This window comes from Phalangium opilio, unplaced genomic scaffold (genome assembly GCF_054372755.1).
Source record: "Phalangium opilio isolate 3A_F unplaced genomic scaffold, DU_Popi_V2 ptg000390l_1, whole genome shotgun sequence".
NCBI classification, from domain to species: Eukaryota; Metazoa; Arthropoda; class Arachnida; order Opiliones; family Phalangiidae; genus Phalangium; species Phalangium opilio.
Window position 1 is genome coordinate 6962553 of NW_028324234.1, and position 16392 is coordinate 6978944.

General features: G+C 41.0%; 1 non-coding gene and 36 pseudogenes across 1 annotated transcript; all 37 read left to right on the forward strand.

Moving 5' to 3' along the window:
* Nucleotides 1-103: 103 nt before the first annotated feature.
* LOC149596711 (5S ribosomal RNA) lies at nucleotides 104-222 on the forward strand (annotated as a pseudogene).
* Nucleotides 223-584: 362 nt separating this feature from the next.
* Nucleotides 585-703, forward strand: LOC149596712 (5S ribosomal RNA; annotated as a pseudogene).
* A 362-nt stretch (nucleotides 704-1065) lies between these two features.
* On the forward strand, nucleotides 1066-1184 carry LOC149596713 (5S ribosomal RNA; annotated as a pseudogene).
* A 137-nt stretch (nucleotides 1185-1321) lies between these two features.
* LOC149596714 (5S ribosomal RNA) lies at nucleotides 1322-1440 on the forward strand (annotated as a pseudogene).
* A 139-nt stretch (nucleotides 1441-1579) lies between these two features.
* LOC149596715 (5S ribosomal RNA) lies at nucleotides 1580-1698 on the forward strand (annotated as a pseudogene).
* A 361-nt stretch (nucleotides 1699-2059) lies between these two features.
* On the forward strand, nucleotides 2060-2178 carry LOC149596716 (5S ribosomal RNA; annotated as a pseudogene).
* Nucleotides 2179-2315: 137 nt separating this feature from the next.
* Nucleotides 2316-2418, forward strand: LOC149596717 (5S ribosomal RNA; annotated as a pseudogene).
* A 122-nt stretch (nucleotides 2419-2540) lies between these two features.
* On the forward strand, nucleotides 2541-2659 carry LOC149596718 (5S ribosomal RNA; annotated as a pseudogene).
* A 137-nt stretch (nucleotides 2660-2796) lies between these two features.
* LOC149596719 (5S ribosomal RNA) lies at nucleotides 2797-2915 on the forward strand (annotated as a pseudogene).
* Nucleotides 2916-3276: 361 nt separating this feature from the next.
* On the forward strand, nucleotides 3277-3395 carry LOC149596720 (5S ribosomal RNA; annotated as a pseudogene).
* Nucleotides 3396-3531: 136 nt separating this feature from the next.
* On the forward strand, nucleotides 3532-3650 carry LOC149596721 (5S ribosomal RNA; annotated as a pseudogene).
* A 138-nt stretch (nucleotides 3651-3788) lies between these two features.
* On the forward strand, nucleotides 3789-3907 carry LOC149596722 (5S ribosomal RNA; annotated as a pseudogene).
* Nucleotides 3908-4268: 361 nt separating this feature from the next.
* LOC149596723 (5S ribosomal RNA) lies at nucleotides 4269-4387 on the forward strand (annotated as a pseudogene).
* A 137-nt stretch (nucleotides 4388-4524) lies between these two features.
* LOC149596724 (5S ribosomal RNA) lies at nucleotides 4525-4627 on the forward strand (annotated as a pseudogene).
* A 122-nt stretch (nucleotides 4628-4749) lies between these two features.
* On the forward strand, nucleotides 4750-4868 carry LOC149596725 (5S ribosomal RNA; annotated as a pseudogene).
* A 137-nt stretch (nucleotides 4869-5005) lies between these two features.
* Nucleotides 5006-5124, forward strand: LOC149596726 (5S ribosomal RNA; annotated as a pseudogene).
* Nucleotides 5125-5485: 361 nt separating this feature from the next.
* Nucleotides 5486-5604, forward strand: LOC149596727 (5S ribosomal RNA; annotated as a pseudogene).
* A 136-nt stretch (nucleotides 5605-5740) lies between these two features.
* On the forward strand, nucleotides 5741-5859 carry LOC149596728 (5S ribosomal RNA; annotated as a pseudogene).
* Nucleotides 5860-5997: 138 nt separating this feature from the next.
* Nucleotides 5998-6116, forward strand: LOC149596729 (5S ribosomal RNA; annotated as a pseudogene).
* Nucleotides 6117-6477: 361 nt separating this feature from the next.
* On the forward strand, nucleotides 6478-6596 carry LOC149596730 (5S ribosomal RNA; annotated as a pseudogene).
* Nucleotides 6597-6733: 137 nt separating this feature from the next.
* LOC149596731 (5S ribosomal RNA) lies at nucleotides 6734-6836 on the forward strand (annotated as a pseudogene).
* A 122-nt stretch (nucleotides 6837-6958) lies between these two features.
* LOC149596732 (5S ribosomal RNA) lies at nucleotides 6959-7077 on the forward strand (annotated as a pseudogene).
* A 137-nt stretch (nucleotides 7078-7214) lies between these two features.
* Nucleotides 7215-7333, forward strand: LOC149596733 (5S ribosomal RNA; annotated as a pseudogene).
* A 360-nt stretch (nucleotides 7334-7693) lies between these two features.
* LOC149596734 (5S ribosomal RNA) lies at nucleotides 7694-7812 on the forward strand (annotated as a pseudogene).
* Nucleotides 7813-8173: 361 nt separating this feature from the next.
* Nucleotides 8174-8292, forward strand: LOC149596735 (5S ribosomal RNA; annotated as a pseudogene).
* Nucleotides 8293-8430: 138 nt separating this feature from the next.
* On the forward strand, nucleotides 8431-8549 carry LOC149596736 (5S ribosomal RNA; annotated as a pseudogene).
* A 138-nt stretch (nucleotides 8550-8687) lies between these two features.
* LOC149596737 (5S ribosomal RNA) lies at nucleotides 8688-8806 on the forward strand (annotated as a pseudogene).
* A 136-nt stretch (nucleotides 8807-8942) lies between these two features.
* Nucleotides 8943-9045, forward strand: LOC149596738 (5S ribosomal RNA; annotated as a pseudogene).
* Nucleotides 9046-9167: 122 nt separating this feature from the next.
* Nucleotides 9168-9286, forward strand: LOC149596739 (5S ribosomal RNA; annotated as a pseudogene).
* Nucleotides 9287-9423: 137 nt separating this feature from the next.
* On the forward strand, nucleotides 9424-9542 carry LOC149596740 (5S ribosomal RNA; annotated as a pseudogene).
* Nucleotides 9543-9680: 138 nt separating this feature from the next.
* LOC149596741 (5S ribosomal RNA) lies at nucleotides 9681-9799 on the forward strand (annotated as a pseudogene).
* A 138-nt stretch (nucleotides 9800-9937) lies between these two features.
* Nucleotides 9938-10056, forward strand: LOC149596742 (5S ribosomal RNA; annotated as a pseudogene).
* A 136-nt stretch (nucleotides 10057-10192) lies between these two features.
* Nucleotides 10193-10295, forward strand: LOC149596743 (5S ribosomal RNA; annotated as a pseudogene).
* Nucleotides 10296-10417: 122 nt separating this feature from the next.
* On the forward strand, nucleotides 10418-10536 carry LOC149596744 (5S ribosomal RNA; annotated as a pseudogene).
* A 137-nt stretch (nucleotides 10537-10673) lies between these two features.
* Nucleotides 10674-10792, forward strand: LOC149596745 (5S ribosomal RNA; annotated as a pseudogene).
* Nucleotides 10793-11153: 361 nt separating this feature from the next.
* On the forward strand, nucleotides 11154-11272 carry LOC149596746 (5S ribosomal RNA; annotated as a pseudogene).
* Nucleotides 11273-12267: 995 nt separating this feature from the next.
* On the forward strand, nucleotides 12268-12340 carry TRNAI-GAU (transfer RNA isoleucine (anticodon GAU)). Its single transcript has one exon. It is a non-coding gene; the product is annotated as a tRNA-Ile (tRNA).
* The last annotated feature ends 4052 nt before the right edge of the window (nucleotides 12341-16392 follow it).

Here is a 16392-nt window from a genome sequence, read left to right on the forward strand (position 1 = left end):
ATATGAAAAAAGCAAACATATTTTCTTTTTTGTTATTGTTTTAAAAAGATGAAGGTTAATTTGTCTCACTTAATTTAAATTCGAATTATTATCTTGCACTCTCGGCAACGGCCATATCACGCTGAATACACCGGTTCTCGTCCGATAACCGAAGTTAAGCAGCGTCGAGCGCAGTCATTACTTGGGAGGGAGACCACTTAGGAACACTGCGTGCCGTTGGCTTTTTCACTTTTTTTCCTCTTTTAAATTTTAATAGATATGAAAAAAGCAAATATATTTTCTTTTTTGTTATTGTTTGAATAAGATGAAGGTTAATTTGTCCCACTTAATTTAAATTCGAATTATTATCTAGCACTCTCGGCAACGGCCATATCACGCTGAATACACCGGTTCTCGTCCGATAACCGAAGTTAAGCTGCGTCGAGCGCGGTCATTACTTGGGAATACTGCGTGCCGTTTGCTTTTTCACTTTTGTTTCCTCTTTCAAATTCCACCAGATATGAAAAAAGCAAACATATCTTCTTTTTGTTATTGTTTTATAAAGATGAAAGTTAATTAAATTCAAATTATTAACTAGCACTCTCGGCAACGGCCATATCACGCTGAATACACCGATTCTCGTCCGATAACCGAAGTTAAGCAGCGTCGAGCGCGGTCATTACTTGGGAGGGAGACCACTTAGGAACACTGCGTGCCAATGGCTTTTTCACTTTTTTTTCCTCTTTTAAATTTTAATAGATATGTAAAAAGCAAACAGGTTTTCTTTTTGTTATTGTTTTAAAATGATGAAGGTTAATTTGTCTCACTTAATTTAAGTTCGAATTATTAACTAGCACTCTCGGCAACGGCCATATCACGCTGAAAACACCTGTTCACGTCCGATCACCGAAGTTAAGCAGCGTCGAGCGCAGTCAGTACTTGGGAATACTTTGTGCCGTTTGCTTTTTTCACTTTTGTTTCCTCTTTCAAATTCCACCAGATATGAAAAAAGCAAACAAATCTTCTTTTAGTTATTGTTTTATAAAGATGAAAGTTAATTAAATTCAATTATTAACTAGCACTCTCGGCAACGGCCATATCACGCTGAATACACCGATTCTCGTCCGATAACCGAAGTTAAGCAGCGTCGAGCGCAGTCACTACTTGGGAGGGAGACCACTTAGGAACACTGCGTGCCGTTGGCTTTTTCACTTTTATTTCCTCTTTTAAATTTTAATAGATATGAAAAAAGCAAACATGTTTTCTTTTTGTTATTGTTTTAAAATGATGAAGGTTAGTTTGTCTCACTTAATTTAAATTCGAATTATTATCTTGCACTCTCGGCAACGGCCATATCACGCTGAATACACCGGTTCTCGTCCGATAACCGAAGTTAAGCAGCGTCGAGCGCAGTCATTACTTGGGAGGGAGACCACTTAGGAACACTCCGTGCCGTTGGCTTTTTCACTTTTTTTTCCTCTTTTAAATTTTAATAGATATGAAAAAAGCAAATATATTTTCTTTTTTGTTATTGTTTGAAAAAGAAGAAAGGTTAATTTGTCTCACTTAATTTAAATTCGAATTATTATCTAGCACTCTCGGCAACGGCCATATCACGCTGAATACACCGGTTCTCGTCCGATAACCGAAGTTAAGCAGCGTCGAGCGCAGTCATTACTTGGGAGGGAGACCACTTAGGAACACTGCGTGCCGTTGGCTTTTTCACTTTTTTTTCCTCTTTTAAATTTTAATAGATATGTAAAAAGCAAACAGGTTTTCTTTTTGTTATTGTTTTAAAATGATGAAGGTTAATTTGTCTCACTTAATTTAAATCCGAATTATTAAATAGCACTCTCGGCAACGGCCATATCACGCTGAGAACACCGGTTCTCGTCCGATCGCCGACGTTAGCAGCGTCGAGCGCAGTCAGTACTTGGGAATACTGCGTGCCGTTTGCTTTTTCACTTTTGTTTCCTCTTTCAAATTCCACCAGATATGAAAAAAGCAAACATATCTTCTTTTTGTTATTGTTTTATAAAGATGAAAGTTAATTAAATTCAAATTATTAACTAGCACTCTCGGCAACGGCCATATCACGCTGAATACACCGATTCTCGTCCGATAACCGAAGTTAAGCAGCGTCGAGCGCGGTCATTACTTGGGAGGGAGACCACTTAGGAACACTGCGTGCCGATGGCTTTTTCACTTTTTTTTCCTCTTTTAAATTTTAATAGATATGTAAAAAGCAAACAGGTTTTCTTTTTGTTATTGTTTTAAAATGATGAAGGTTAATTTGTCTCACTTAATTTAAGTTCGAATTATTAACTAGCACTCTCGGCAACGGCCATATCACGCTGAAAACACCTGTTCACGTCCGATCACCGAAGTTAAGCAGCGTCGAGCGCATACAGTACTTGGGAATACTGCGTGCCGTTGGCTTTTCACTTTTGTTTCCTCTTTCAAATTCCACCAGATATGAAAAAAGCAAACATATCTTCTTTTTTGTTATTGTTTTATAGTGATGAAAGTTAATTAAATTCAAATTATTAACTAGCACTCTCGGCAACGGCCATATCACGCTGAATACACCGTTTCTCGTTCGATAACCGAAGTTAAGCAGCGTCGAGCGCAGTCACTACTTGGGAGGGAGACCACTTAGGAACACTGCGTGCTGTTGGCTTTTTCACTTATTTTTCCTCTTTTAAATTTTAATAGATATGAAAAAAGCAAACATGTTTTCTTTTTGTTATTGTTTTAAAATGATGAAGGTTAATTTGTCTCACTTAATTTAAATTCGAATTATTAACTAGCACTCTCGGTAACGGCCATATCACGCTGAATACACCGGTTCTCGTCCGATAACCGAAGTTAAGCAGCGTCGAGCGCAGTCAGTACTTGGGAGGGCGACCACTTAGGAACACTGCTTGCCGTTAGCTTTTTCACTTTTTTTTCCCCTTTTTAATTCCAATATATATGAAAAAAGCAAACATATTTCTTTTTGTTATTGTTTGAAAAAGATGAAGGTTAATTTGTCTCACTTAATTTAAATTCGAATTATTATCTAGCACTCTCGGCAACGGCCATATCACGCTGAGAACACCGGATCTCGTCCGATCGCCGACGTTAGCAGCGTCGAGCGCAGTCAGTACTTGGGAATACTGCGTGCCGTTTGCTTTTTTCACTTTTGTTTCCTCTTTCAAATTCCACCAGATATGAAAAAAGCAAACAAATCTTCTTTTAGTTATTGTTTTATAAAGATGAAAGTTAATTAAATTCAAATTATTATTCAGCACTCTCGGCAACGGCCATATCACGCTGAATACACCGGTTCTCGTCAGATAACCGAAGTTAAGCAGCGTCGAGCGCAGTCACTACTTGGGAGGGAGACCACTTAGGAACACTGCGTGCCGTTGGCTTTTTCACTTTTATTTCCTCTTTTAAATTTTAATAGATATGAAAAAAGCAAACATGTTTCTTTTTGTTATTGTTTTAAAATGATGAAGGTTAGTTTGTCTCACTTAATTTAAATTCGAATTATTATCTTGCACTCTCGGCAACGGCCATATCACGCTGAATACACCGGTTCTCGTCCGATAACCGAAGTCAAGCAGCGTCGAGCGCAGTCATTACTTGGGAGGGAGACCACTTAGGAACACTGCGTGCCGTTGGCTTTTTCACTTTTTTTTCCTCTTTTAAATTTTAATAGATATGAAAAAAGCAAATATATTTTATTTTTTGTTATTGTTTGAAAAAGATGAAGGTTAATTTGTCTCACTTAATTTAAATTCGAATTATTATCTAGCACTCTCGGCAACGGCCATATCACGCTGAATACACCGGTTCTCGTCCGATAACCGAAGTTAAGCAGCGTCGAGCGCAGTCATTACTTGGGAGGGAGACCACTTAGGAACACTGCGTGCCGTTGGCTTTTTCACTTTTTTTTCCTCTATTAAATTTTAATAGATATGTAAAAAGCAAACAGGTTTTCTTTTTGTTATTGTTTTAAAATGATGAAGGTTAATTTGTCTCACTTAATTTAAATCCGAATTATTAAATAGCACTCTCGGCAACGGCCATATCACGCTGAGAACACCGGTTCTCGTCCGATCGCCGACGTTAGCAGCGTCGAGCGCAGTCAGTACTTGGGAATACTGCGTGCCGTTTGCTTTTTCACTTTTGTTTCCTCTTTCAAATTCCACCAGATATGAAAAAAGCAAACATATCTTCTTTTTGTTATTGTTTTATAAAGATGAAAGTTAATTAAATTCAAATTATTAACTAGCTCTCTCGGCAACGGCCATATCACGCTGAATACACCGATTCTCGTCCGATAACCGAAGTTAAGCAGCGTCGAGCGCGGTCATTACTTGGGAGGGAGACCACTTAGGAACACTGCGTGCCGATGGCTTTTTCACTTTTTTTTCCTCTTTTAAATTTTAATAGATATGTAAAAAGCAAACAGGTTTTCTTTTTGTTATTGTTTTAAAATGATGAAGGTTAATTTGTCTCACTTAATTTAAGTTCGAATTATTAACTAGCACTCTCGGCAACGGCCATATCACGCTGAAAACACCTGTTCACGTCCGATCACCGAAGTTAAGCAGCGTCGAGCGCATACAGTACTTGGGAATACTGCGTGCCGTTGGCTTTTCACTTTTGTTTCCTCTTTCAAATTCCACCAGATATGAAAAAAGCAAACATATCTTCTTTTTTGTTATTGTTTTATAGTGATGAAAGTTAATTAAATTCAAATTATTAACTAGCACTCTCGGCAACGGCCATATCACGCTGAATACACCGTTTCTCGTTCGATAACCGAAGTTAAGCAGCGTCGAGCGCAGTCACTACTTGGGAGGGAGACCACTTAGGAACACTGCGTGCTGTTGGCTTTTTCACTTATTTTTCCTCTTTTAAATTTTAATAGATATGAAAAAAGCAAACATGTTTTCTTTTTGTTATTGTTTTAAAATGATGAAGGTTAATTTGTCTCACTTAATTTAAATTCGAATTATTAACTAGCACTCTCGGTAACGGCCATATCACGCTGAATACACCGGTTCTCGTCCGATAACCGAAGTTAAGCAGCGTCGAGCGCAGTCAGTACTTGGGAGGGCGACCACTTAGGAACACTGCTTGCCGTTAGCTTTTTCACTTTTTTTTCCCCTTTTTAATTCCAATATATATGAAAAAAGCAAACATATTTCTTTTTGTTATTGTTTGAAAAAGATGAAGGTTAATTTGTCTCACTTAATTTAAATTCGAATTATTATCTAGCACTCTCGGCAACGGCCATATCACGCTGAGAACACCGGATCTCGTCCGATCGCCGACGTTAGCAGCGTCGAGCGCAGTCAGTACTTGGGAATACTGCGTGCCGTTTGCTTTTTTCACTTTTGTTTCCTCTTTCAAATTCCACCAGATATGAAAAAAGCAAACAAATCTTCTTTTAGTTATTGTTTTATAAAGATGAAAGTTAATTAAATTCAAATTATTATTCAGCACTCTCGGCAACGGCCATATCACGCTGAATACACCGGTTCTCGTCAGATAACCGAAGTTAAGCAGCGTCGAGCGCAGTCACTACTTGGGAGGGAGACCACTTAGGAACACTGCGTGCCGTTGGCTTTTTCACTTTTATTTCCTCTTTTAAATTTTAATAGATATGAAAAAAGCAAACATGTTTCTTTTTGTTATTGTTTTAAAATGATGAAGGTTAGTTTGTCTCACTTAATTTAAATTCGAATTATTATCTTGCACTCTCGGCAACGGCCATATCACGCTGAATACACCGGTTCTCGTCCGATAACCGAAGTCAAGCAGCGTCGAGCGCAGTCATTACTTGGGAGGGAGACCACTTAGGAACACTGCGTGCCGTTGGCTTTTTCACTTTTTTTTCCTCTTTTAAATTTTAATAGATATGAAAAAAGCAAATATATTTTATTTTTTGTTATTGTTTGAAAAAGATGAAGGTTAATTTGTCTCACTTAATTTAAATTCGAATTATTATCTAGCACTCTCGGCAACGGCCATATCACGCTGAATACACCGGTTCTCGTCCGATAACCGAAGTTAAGCAGCGTCGAGCGCAGTCATTACTTGGGAGGGAGACCACTTAGGAACACTGCGTGCCGTTGGCTTTTTCACTTTTTTTTCCTCTATTAAATTTTAATAGATATGTAAAAAGCAAACAGGTTTTCTTTTTGTTATTGTTTTAAAATGATGAAGGTTAATTTGTCTCACTTAATTTAAATCCGAATTATTAAATAGCACTCTCGGCAACGGCCATATCACGCTGAGAACACCGGTTCTCGTCCGATCGCCGACGTTAGCAGCGTCGAGCGCAGTCAGTACTTGGGAATACTGCGTGCCGTTTGCTTTTTCACTTTTGTTTCCTCTTTCAAATTCCACCAGATATGAAAAAAGCAAACATATCTTCTTTTTGTTATTGTTTTATAAAGATGAAAGTTAATTAAATTCAAATTATTAACTAGCTCTCTCGGCAACGGCCATATCACGCTGAATACACCGATTCTCGTCCGATAACCGAAGTTAAGCAGCGTCGAGCGCGGTCATTACTTGGGAGGGAGACCACTTAGGAACACTGCGTGCCGATGGCTTTTTCACTTTTTTTTCCTCTTTTAAATTTTAATAGATATGTAAAAAGCAAACAGGTTTTCTTTTTGTTATTGTTTTAAAATGATGAAGGTTAATTTGTCTCACTTAATTTAAGTTCGAATTATTAACTAGCACTCTCGGCAACGGCCATATCACGCTGAAAACACCTGTTCACGTCCGATCACCGAAGTTAAGCAGCGTCGAGCGCATACAGTACTTGGGAATACTGCGTGCCGTTGGCTTTTCACTTTTGTTTCCTCTTTCAAATTCCACCAGATATGAAAAAAGCAAACATATCTTCTTTTTTGTTATTGTTTTATAGTGATGAAAGTTAATTAAATTCAAATTATTAACTAGCACTCTCGGCAACGGCCATATCACGCTGAATACACCGGTTCTCGTCAGATAACCGAAGTTAAGCAGCGTCGAGCGCAGTCACTACTTGGGAGGGAGACCACTTAGGAACACTGCGTGCCGTTGGCTTTTTCACTTTTATTTCCTCTTTTAAATTTTAATAGATATGAAAAAAGCAAACATGTTTTCTTTTTGTTATTGTTTTAAAATGATGAAGGTTAATTTGTCTCACTTAATTTAAATTCGAATTATTAACTAGCACTCTCGGCAACGGCCATATCACGCTGAATACACCGGTTCTCGTCCGATAACCGAAGTTAAGCAGCGTCGAGCGCAGTCAGTACTTGGGAGGGCGACCACTTAGGAACACTGCGTGCCGTTAGCTTTTTCACTTTTTTTTTCTCTTTTAAATTCCAATAGATATGAAAAAAGCAAACATATTTTCTTTTTGTTATTGTTTGAAAAAGATGAAGGTTAATTTGTCTCACTTAATTTAAATTCGAATTATTATCTAGCACTCTCGGCAACGGCCATATCACGCTGAGAACACCGGTTCTCGTCCGATCGCCGACGTTAGCAGCGTCGAGCGCAGTCAGTACTTGGGAATACTGCCTGCCGTTTGCTTTTTCACTTTTGTTTCCTCTTTCAAATTCCACCAGATATGAAAAAAGCAAACATATCTTCTTTTTGTTATTGTTTTATAAAGATGAAAGTTAATTAAATTCAATTATTAACTAGCACTCTCGGCAACGGCCATATCACGCTGAATACACCGATTCTCGTCCGATAACCGAAGTTAAGCAGCGTCGAGCGCAGTCATTACTTGGGAGGGAGACCACTTAGGAACACTGCGTGCCGTTGGCTTTTTCACTTTTTTTCCTCTTTTAAATTTAAATAGATATGAAAAAAGCAAACACGTTTTCTTTTTGTTATTGTTTTAAAATGATGAAGGTTAATTTGTCTCACTTAATTTAAATTCGAATTATTAACTAGCACTCTCGGCAACGGCCATATCACGCTGAAAACACCGGTTCACGTCCGATCACCGAAGTAAAGCAGCGTCGAGCGCATACAGTATTTGGGAATACTGCGTGCCGTTTGCTTTTTCACTTTTGTTTCCTCTTTTAAATTCCACCAGATATGAAAAAAGCAAACATATCTTCTTTTTGTTATTGTTTTATAAAGATGAAGGTTAATTAAATTCAAATTATTAACTAGCTCTCTCGGCAACGGCCATATCACGCTGCATACACCGGTTCTCGTCCGATAACCGAAGTTAAGCAGCGTCGAGCGCAGTCAGTACTTGGGAGGGCGACCACTTAGGAACACTGCGTGCCGTTAACTTTTTCACTTTTTTTTCCTCTTTTAAATTCCAATAGATATGAAAAAAGCAAACATATTTTCCTTTTTGTTATTGTTTGAAAAAGATCAAGGTAAATTTGTCTCACTTAATTTAAATTCGAATTATTATCTAGCACTCTCGGCAACGGCCATATCACGCTGAATACACCGGTTCTCGTCCGATAACCGAAGTTAAGCAGCGTCGAGCGCAGTCATTACTTGGGAGGGAGACCACTTAGGAACACTGCGTGCCGTTGGCTTTTTCACTTTTTTTTCCTCTTTTAAATTTTAATAGATATGAAAAAAGCAAATATATTTTCTTTTTTGTTATTGTTTGAAAAAGATGAAGGTTAATTTGTCTCACTTAATTTAAATTCGAATTATTATCTAGCACTCTCGGCAACGGCCATATCACGCTGAATACACCGATTCTCGTCCGATAACCGAAGTTAAGCAGCGTCGAGCATGGTCATTACTTGGGAGGGAGACCACTTAGGAACACTGCGTGCCGATGGCTTTTTCACTTTTTTTCCTCTTTTAAATTTTAATAGATATGTAAAAAGCAAACAGGTTTTCTTTTTGTTATTGTTTTAAAATGATGAATGTTAATTTGTCTCACTTAATTTAAATCCGAATTATTAACTAGCACTCTCGGCAACGGCCATATCACGCTGAAAACACCTGTTCACGTCCGATCACCGAAGTTAAGCAGCGTCGAGCGCATACAGTACTTGGGAATACTGCGTGCCGTTGGCTTTTCACTTTTGTTTCCTCTTTCAAATTCCACCAGATATGAAAAAAGCAAACATATCTTCTTTTTTGTTATTGTTTTATAGTGATGAAAGTTAATTAAATTCAAATTATTAACTAGCACTCTCGGCAACGGCCATATCACGCTGTATACACCGTTTCTCGTTCGATAACCGAAGTTAAGCAGCGTCGAGCGCAGTCACTACTTGGGAGGGAGACCACTTAGGAACACTGTGTGCCGTTGGCTTTTTCACTTATTTTTCCTCTTTTAAATTTTAATAGATATGAAAAAAGCGAACATGTTTTCTTTTTGTTATTGTTTTAAAATGATGAAGGTTAATTTGTCTCACTTAATTTAAATTCGAATTATTAACTAGCACTCTCGGCAACGGCCATATCACGCTGAATACACCGGTTCTCGTCCGATAACCGAAGTTAAGCAGCGGCGAGCGCAGTCAGTACTTGGGAGGGCGACCACTTAGGAACACTGCGTGCCGTTAACTTTTTCACTTTTTTTTCCTCTTTTAAATTCCAATAGATATGAAAAAAGCAAACATATTTTCCTTTTTGTTATTGTTTGAAAAAGATCAAGGTAAATTTGTCTCACTTAATTTAAATTCGAATTATTATCTAGCACTCTCGGCAACGGCCATATCACGCTGAATACACCGGTTCTCGTCCGATAACCGAAGTTAAGCAGCGTCGAGCGCAGTCATTACTTGGGAGGGAGACCACTTAGGAACACTGCGTGCCGTTGGCTTTTTCACTTTTTTTTCCTCTTTTAAATTTTAATAGATATGAAAAAAGCAAATATATTTTCTTTTTTGTTATTGTTTGAAAAAGATGAAGGTTAATTTGTCTCACTTAATTTAAATTCGAATTATTATCTAGCACTCTCGGCAACGGCCATATCACGCTGAATACACCGATTCTCGTCCGATAACCGAAGTTAAGCAGCGTCGAGCATGGTCATTACTTGGGAGGGAGACCACTTAGGAACACTGCGTGCCGATGGCTTTTTCACTTTTTTTCCTCTTTTAAATTTTAATAGATATGTAAAAAGCAAACAGGTTTTCTTTTTGTTATTGTTTTAAAATGATGAAGGTTAATTTGTCTCACTTAATTTAAATCCGAATTATTAACTAGCACTCTCGGCAACGGCCATATCACGCTGAAAACACCTGTTCACGTCCGATCACCGAAGTTAAGCAGCGTCGAGCGCATACAGTACTTGGGAATACTGCGTGCCGTTGGCTTTTCACTTTTGTTTCCTCTTTCAAATTCCACCAGATATGAAAAAAGCAAACATATCTTCTTTTTTGTTATTGTTTTATAGTGATGAAAGTTAATTAAATTCAAATTATTAACTAGCACTCTCGGCAACGGCCATATCACGCTGTATACACCGTTTCTCGTTCGATAACCGAAGTTAAGCAGCGTCGAGCGCAGTCACTACTTGGGAGGGAGACCACTTAGGAACACTGTGTGCCGTTGGCTTTTTCACTTATTTTTCCTCTTTTAAATTTTAATAGATATGAAAAAAGCGAACATGTTTTCTTTTTGTTATTGTTTTAAAATGATGAAGGTTAATTTGTCTCACTTAATTTAAATTCGAATTATTAACTAGCACTCTCGGCAACGGCCATATCACGCTGAATACACCGGTTCTCGTCCGATAACCGAAGTTAAGCAGCGGCGAGCGCAGTCAGTACTTGGGAGGGCGACCACTTAGGAACACTGCGTGCCGTTGGCTTTTTCACTTTTTTTTCCTCTTTTAAATTCCAATAGATATGAAAAAAGCAAACATATTTTCTTTTTGTTGTTGTTTGAAAAATATGAAGGTTAATTTGTCTCACTTAATTTAAATTCGAATTATTATCTAGCACTCTCGGCAACGGCCATATCACGCTGAGAACACCGGTTCTCGTCCGATCGCCGACGTTAGCAGCGTCGAGCGCAGTCAGTACTTGGGAATACTGCGTGCCGTTTGCTTTTTCACTTTTGTTTCCTCTTTCAAATTCCACCAGATATGAAAAAAGCAAACATATCTTCTTTTTGTTATTGTTTTATAAAGATGAAACTTAATTAAATTCAAATTATTAACTAGCACTCTCGGCAACGGCCATATCACGCTGAATACACCGATTCCCGTCCGATAACCGAAGTTAAGCAGCGTCGAGCGCAGTCACTACTTGGGAGAGAGACCACTTAGGAACACTGCGTGCCGTTGGCTTTTTCACTTTTTTTTCCTCTTTTAAATTTTAATAGATATGAAAAAAGCAAACATGTTTTCTTTTTGTTATAGTTTTAAAATGATGAAGGTTAATTTGTCTCACTTAATTTAAATTCGAATTATTAACTAGCACTCTCGGCAACGGCCATATCACCATTTAATTTTTGGGCGTCCGTGGCGCAATGGTTAGCGCGTCCGGCTGTTAACCGAAAGGTTGGTGGTTCGAGCCCATCTGGGAGCGGTGCTGTGAGGTCTCAGATGTGAAGTAAAAATTCAAAGTTTTACCTCAATACCTGACGACCATTTAATATTTGGGCTTCCGTTGCGCTATGGTTAGCGCGTTCGGCTGTTAACCGAAAGGTTGGTGGTTCGAGCGTACCCGGGAGCGGTGTTGTGATGTCTCAGATGTGACGTAAAAAGTCGAGGTTTTTCCACAATACCTGACGACCATTTAATATTTGGGCTTCCGTTGCGCAATGGTTAGCGCGTTCAGCAGTTAACCGAAAGGTTGGTGTTTCGAGCCCACCCAGGAGAGGTGTTGTGGGGTCTCAGATGTAGCGTAAAAAGTCAAAACTTTTTCACAATACGGGACAAACATTAATTTCTGAACTTCCGTGGCTCAATGGTTAGCGCGTTCGGCTGTTAACCAATAGGTTGGTGGTTCGAGCCCATTTGGGAGCGGTGTTGTGAGGTCTCAGATGTAATGTAAAAAGTCAATCGTTTTCCACAATAACTAACGAACCGAAAGTTTGGTGGTTCGAGCCCATCCGGGAGCGTTTTTTGGTGTCTCAGATGTAACGTGAAAAGTCAGAGTTTTTCCACAATACCTGACGAACATTTAATTTTTGGGCTTCCGTGGCGCAATGGTTAGTGCGCTCAGCTGTTATTCAAAAGGTTGGTGGTTCGAGCCCCTCCGGGATTGTTTTGTGGGGTCTCAGATATAACGTAAAAGGTCAGAGTTTCTCCACAATACCTGACAACCAATTAATTACTGAGCTTCCGTGGCTCAATGGTTAGCGCGTTCGGCTGATAACCAATAGGTTGGTGGTTCGAGCCCATCCGGGAGCGGTGTTGTGAGGTCTCAGATGTAACGTAAAATGTCATAGTTTTTCCACAGCACCTGACGACCATTTAAATTTTGGGCTTCCGTGGCGCAATGGTTAGCGCGTTCAGCTGTTATTCAAAAGACTGGTGGTTTGAGCCCTCCCGGGAGCGGTGTTGTGAGGTCGCAAATGTGACGTAAAAAGTCAAGGATTTTCCACAATAACTGACGACCTTTTAATATTTGGGCTTCCGTTGCGCAATGGTTAGCGCGTTCGGCTGTTAACCGAAAGGTTGGTGGTTCGAGCCCACCCGGGAGCGTTGTTGTTGGATCTCTAATGTAACGTAAAAAGCCAAAGTTCTTCCACAATACCTGACGACCATTTAATTTTTGGGCGTCCGTGGCGCAATGGTTAGCGCGTTCGGCTGTTAACCGAAAGGTTGGTGGTTCGAGCCCATCCGGGAGCCGTGTTGTGACGTCTCAAATGTTACGTAAAATGTCAGAGTTTTTCCACAATACCTGACGAACATTTAATTCTATGGCTTCCGTGGCGCAATAATTAGCGCGTCCAGCTATTAATCGAAAGGTTGGTGGTTCGAGCCCACCCGGGAGCGGTGTTGTGGGATCTCAAATGTAACGTAGAAAGCCAAAGTTTTTCCACAATACCTAACAACCATTTAATTTCTGAGCTTCTGTGGCTCACTGGTTAGCGCGTTCGGCTGTTAACCAATAGGTTGGTGGTTCGAGCCCATCCGGGAGAAGTGTTGTGACGTCTCAGATGTAACGTAAAATGTCAGAGTTTTTCCACAATACCTGACGAGCATTTAATTTTTGGGCTTCCGTGGCTCAACGGTTAGAGCGATCGGCTGTTAACCAATAGGTTGGTGGTTCGAGCCCTCCCGGGAGCGGTGTTGTGACGTCTCAGATGTAACGTAAAATGTCAGAGTTTTTCCACAATACCTGACGAGCATTTAATTTTTTGGCTTCCGTGGCGCAATGGTTAGCGCGTTCAGCTGTTAATCGAAAGGTTGGTGGTTCGAGCCCACCCGGGAGCGGTGCTGTGAGGTCTCAGATGTGAAGTAAAAAGTCAAAGTTTTACCTCAATACCTGACGACCATTTAATATTTGGGCTTCCGTTGCGCTATGGTTAGCGCGTTCGGCTGTTAACCGAAAGGTTGGTGGTTCGAGCCCACCCGGGAGCGGTGTTGTGGGATCTCTAATGTAACGTAAAAACCCAAATTTTCCCACAATACCTGACGACCATTTAATTTTTGGGCGTCCGTGGCGCAATGGTTAGCGCGTTCGGCTGTTAACCGAAAGGTTGGTGGTTCGAGCCCATCCGGGAGCGGTGTTGTGTGGTCTCAGATGTGAAGTAAAAAGTCAAAGTTTTACCTCAATACCTGACGAAAATTTAATTTTTGGGCTTCAGTGGCGCAATGGTCAGCGCGTTCAGCTGTTAACCGAAAGGTTGGTGGTTCGAGCGCACCCGGGAGCGGTGTTTTTGGATCTCAAATGTAACGTAAATAGCCAAAGTTTTTCCACAATACCTGACGACCATTTAATTTTTGGGCGTCCGTGGCGAATGGTTAGCGCGTTCGGCTGTTAACCGAAAGGTTGGTGGTTCGAGCCCACCCGGGAGCGGTGTTGTGGGATCTCTAATGTAACGTAAAAACCCAAATTTTCCCACAATACCTGACGACCATTTAATTTTTGGGCGTCCGTGGCGCAATGGTTAGCGCGTTCGGCTGTTAACCGAAAGGTTGGTGGTTCGAGCCCATCCGGGAGCGGTGTTGTGTGGTCTCAGATGTGAAGTAAAAAGTCAAAGTTTTACCTCAATACCTGACGAAAATTTAATTTTTGGGCTTCAGTGGCGCAATGGTCAGCGCGTTCAGCTGTTAACCGAAAGGTTGGTGGTTCGAGCCCACCCGGGTGCGGTGTTTTTGGATCTCAAATGTAACGTAAATAGCCAAAGTTTTTCCACAATACCTGACGACCATTTAATTTTTGGGCGTCCGTGGCGAATGGTTAGCGCGTTCGGCTGTTAACCGAAAGGTTGGTGGTTCGAGCCCATCCGGGAGCGGTGTTGTGAGGTCTCAGATGTGAAGTAAAAAGTCAAAGTTTTACCTCAATACCTGACGAACATTTAATTTTTGGGCTTCCGTGGCTCAATTGTTAGCGCGTTCGGCTGTTAACCAATAGGTTGGTGGTTCGAGCCCACCCGGGAGCGGTGTTTTGGGTTCTCAAATGTAACGTAAATAGCCAAAGTTTTTCCACAATACCTGACGACCATTTAATTTTTGGGCGTCCGTGGCGCAATGGTTAGCTCGTTCGGCTGTTAACCGAAAGGTTGGTGGTTCGAGCCCATCCGGGAGCGGTGCTGTGAGGTCTCAGATGTGAAGTAAAAAGTCAAAGTTTTACCTCAATACCGGACGACCATTTAATATTTGGGCTTCCGTTGCGCTATGGTTAGCGCGTTCGGCTGTTGACCGAAAGGTTGGTGGTTCGAGCCCACCTGGGAGAGGTGTTGTAGGGTCTCAGATGTAACGTAAAAAGTCATAACTTATCCACAATACCTAACAACCATTTAATTTCTGAGCTTCTGTGGCTCACTGGTTAGCGCGTTCGGCTGTTAACCAATAGGTTGGTGGTTCGAGCCCATCCGGGAGAAGTGTTGTGACGTCTCAGATGTAACGTAAAATGTCAGAGTTTTTCCACAATACCTGACGAACATTTAATTTTTGGGCTTCCGTGGCTCAATGGTTAGAGCGTTCGGCTGTTAACCAATAGGTTGGTGGTTCGGGCCCTCCCGGGAGCGGTGTTGTGACGTCTCAGATGTAACGTAAAATGTCAGAGTTTTTCTACAATACCTGACGAACATTTAATTTTTGGGCTTCCGTGGCTCAATGGTTAGAGCGTTCGGCTGTTAACCAATAGGTTGGTGGTTCGGGCCCTCCCGGGAGCGGCGTTGTGACGTCTCAGATGTAACGTAAAATGTCAGAGTTTTTCCACAATACCTGAAGAACGTTTAATTTTTGGGCTTCCGTGGCTCAATGGTTAGCGCGTTCGGCTGTTAATCGAAAGGTTGGTGGTTCGAGGCCATCCGGGAGCGGTGTTGTGAGGTCTCAGATGTAGCGTGAAAAGTCAAACTCTTTCCATAATACGTGATAACCATTTATTTTCTGAGCTTCCGTGGCTCAATTGTTAGCGCGTTCGGCTGTTAACCGAAAGGTTGGTGGTTCGAGCCCATCCGGGAGCGGTGTTGTGTGGTCTCAGATGTGAAGTAAAAAGTCAAAGTTTTACCTCAGTACCTGACGAAAATTTAATTTTTGGGCTTCAGTGGCGCAATGGTCAGCGCGTTCAGCTGTTAACCGAAAGGTTGGTGGTTCGAGCCCACCCGGGAGCGGTGTTTTTGGATCTCAAATGTAACGTAAATAGCCAAAGTTTTTCCACAATACCTGACGACCATTTAATTTTTGGGCGTCCGTGGCGAATGGTTAGCGCGTTCGGCTGTTAACCGAAAGGTTGGTGGTTCGAGCCCATCCGGGAGCGTTGTTGTGAGGTCTCAGATGTGAAGTAAAAAGTCAAAGTTTTTCCTCAATACCTGACGAAAATTTAATTTTTGGGCTTCAGTGGCGCAATGGTTAGCGCGTTCGGCTGTTAACCAATAGGTTGGTGGTTCGAGCCCATCCGGGAGAGGTGTTGTGACGTCTCAGATGTAACGTAAAATGTCAGAGTTTTTCCACAATACCTGACGAACATTTAATTTTTGGGCTTCCGTGGCTAAATGGTTAGCGCGTTCGGCTGTTAATCGAAAGGTTGGTGGTTCGAGCCCATCCGGGAGCGGTGTTGTGAGGTCTCAGATGTAGCGTGAAAAGTCAAACTTTTTCCATAATACGTGATAACCATTTATTTTCTGAGCTTCCGTGGCTCAATTGTTAGCGCGTTCGGCTTTTAACCAATAGGTTGGTGGTTCGAGCCCATCCTGGAGCGGTGTTGTGAGGTCTCAGGTGTGAAGTAAAAAGTCAAAGTTTTACCTCAATACCGGACGACCATTTAATATTTGGGCTTCCGTTGCGCT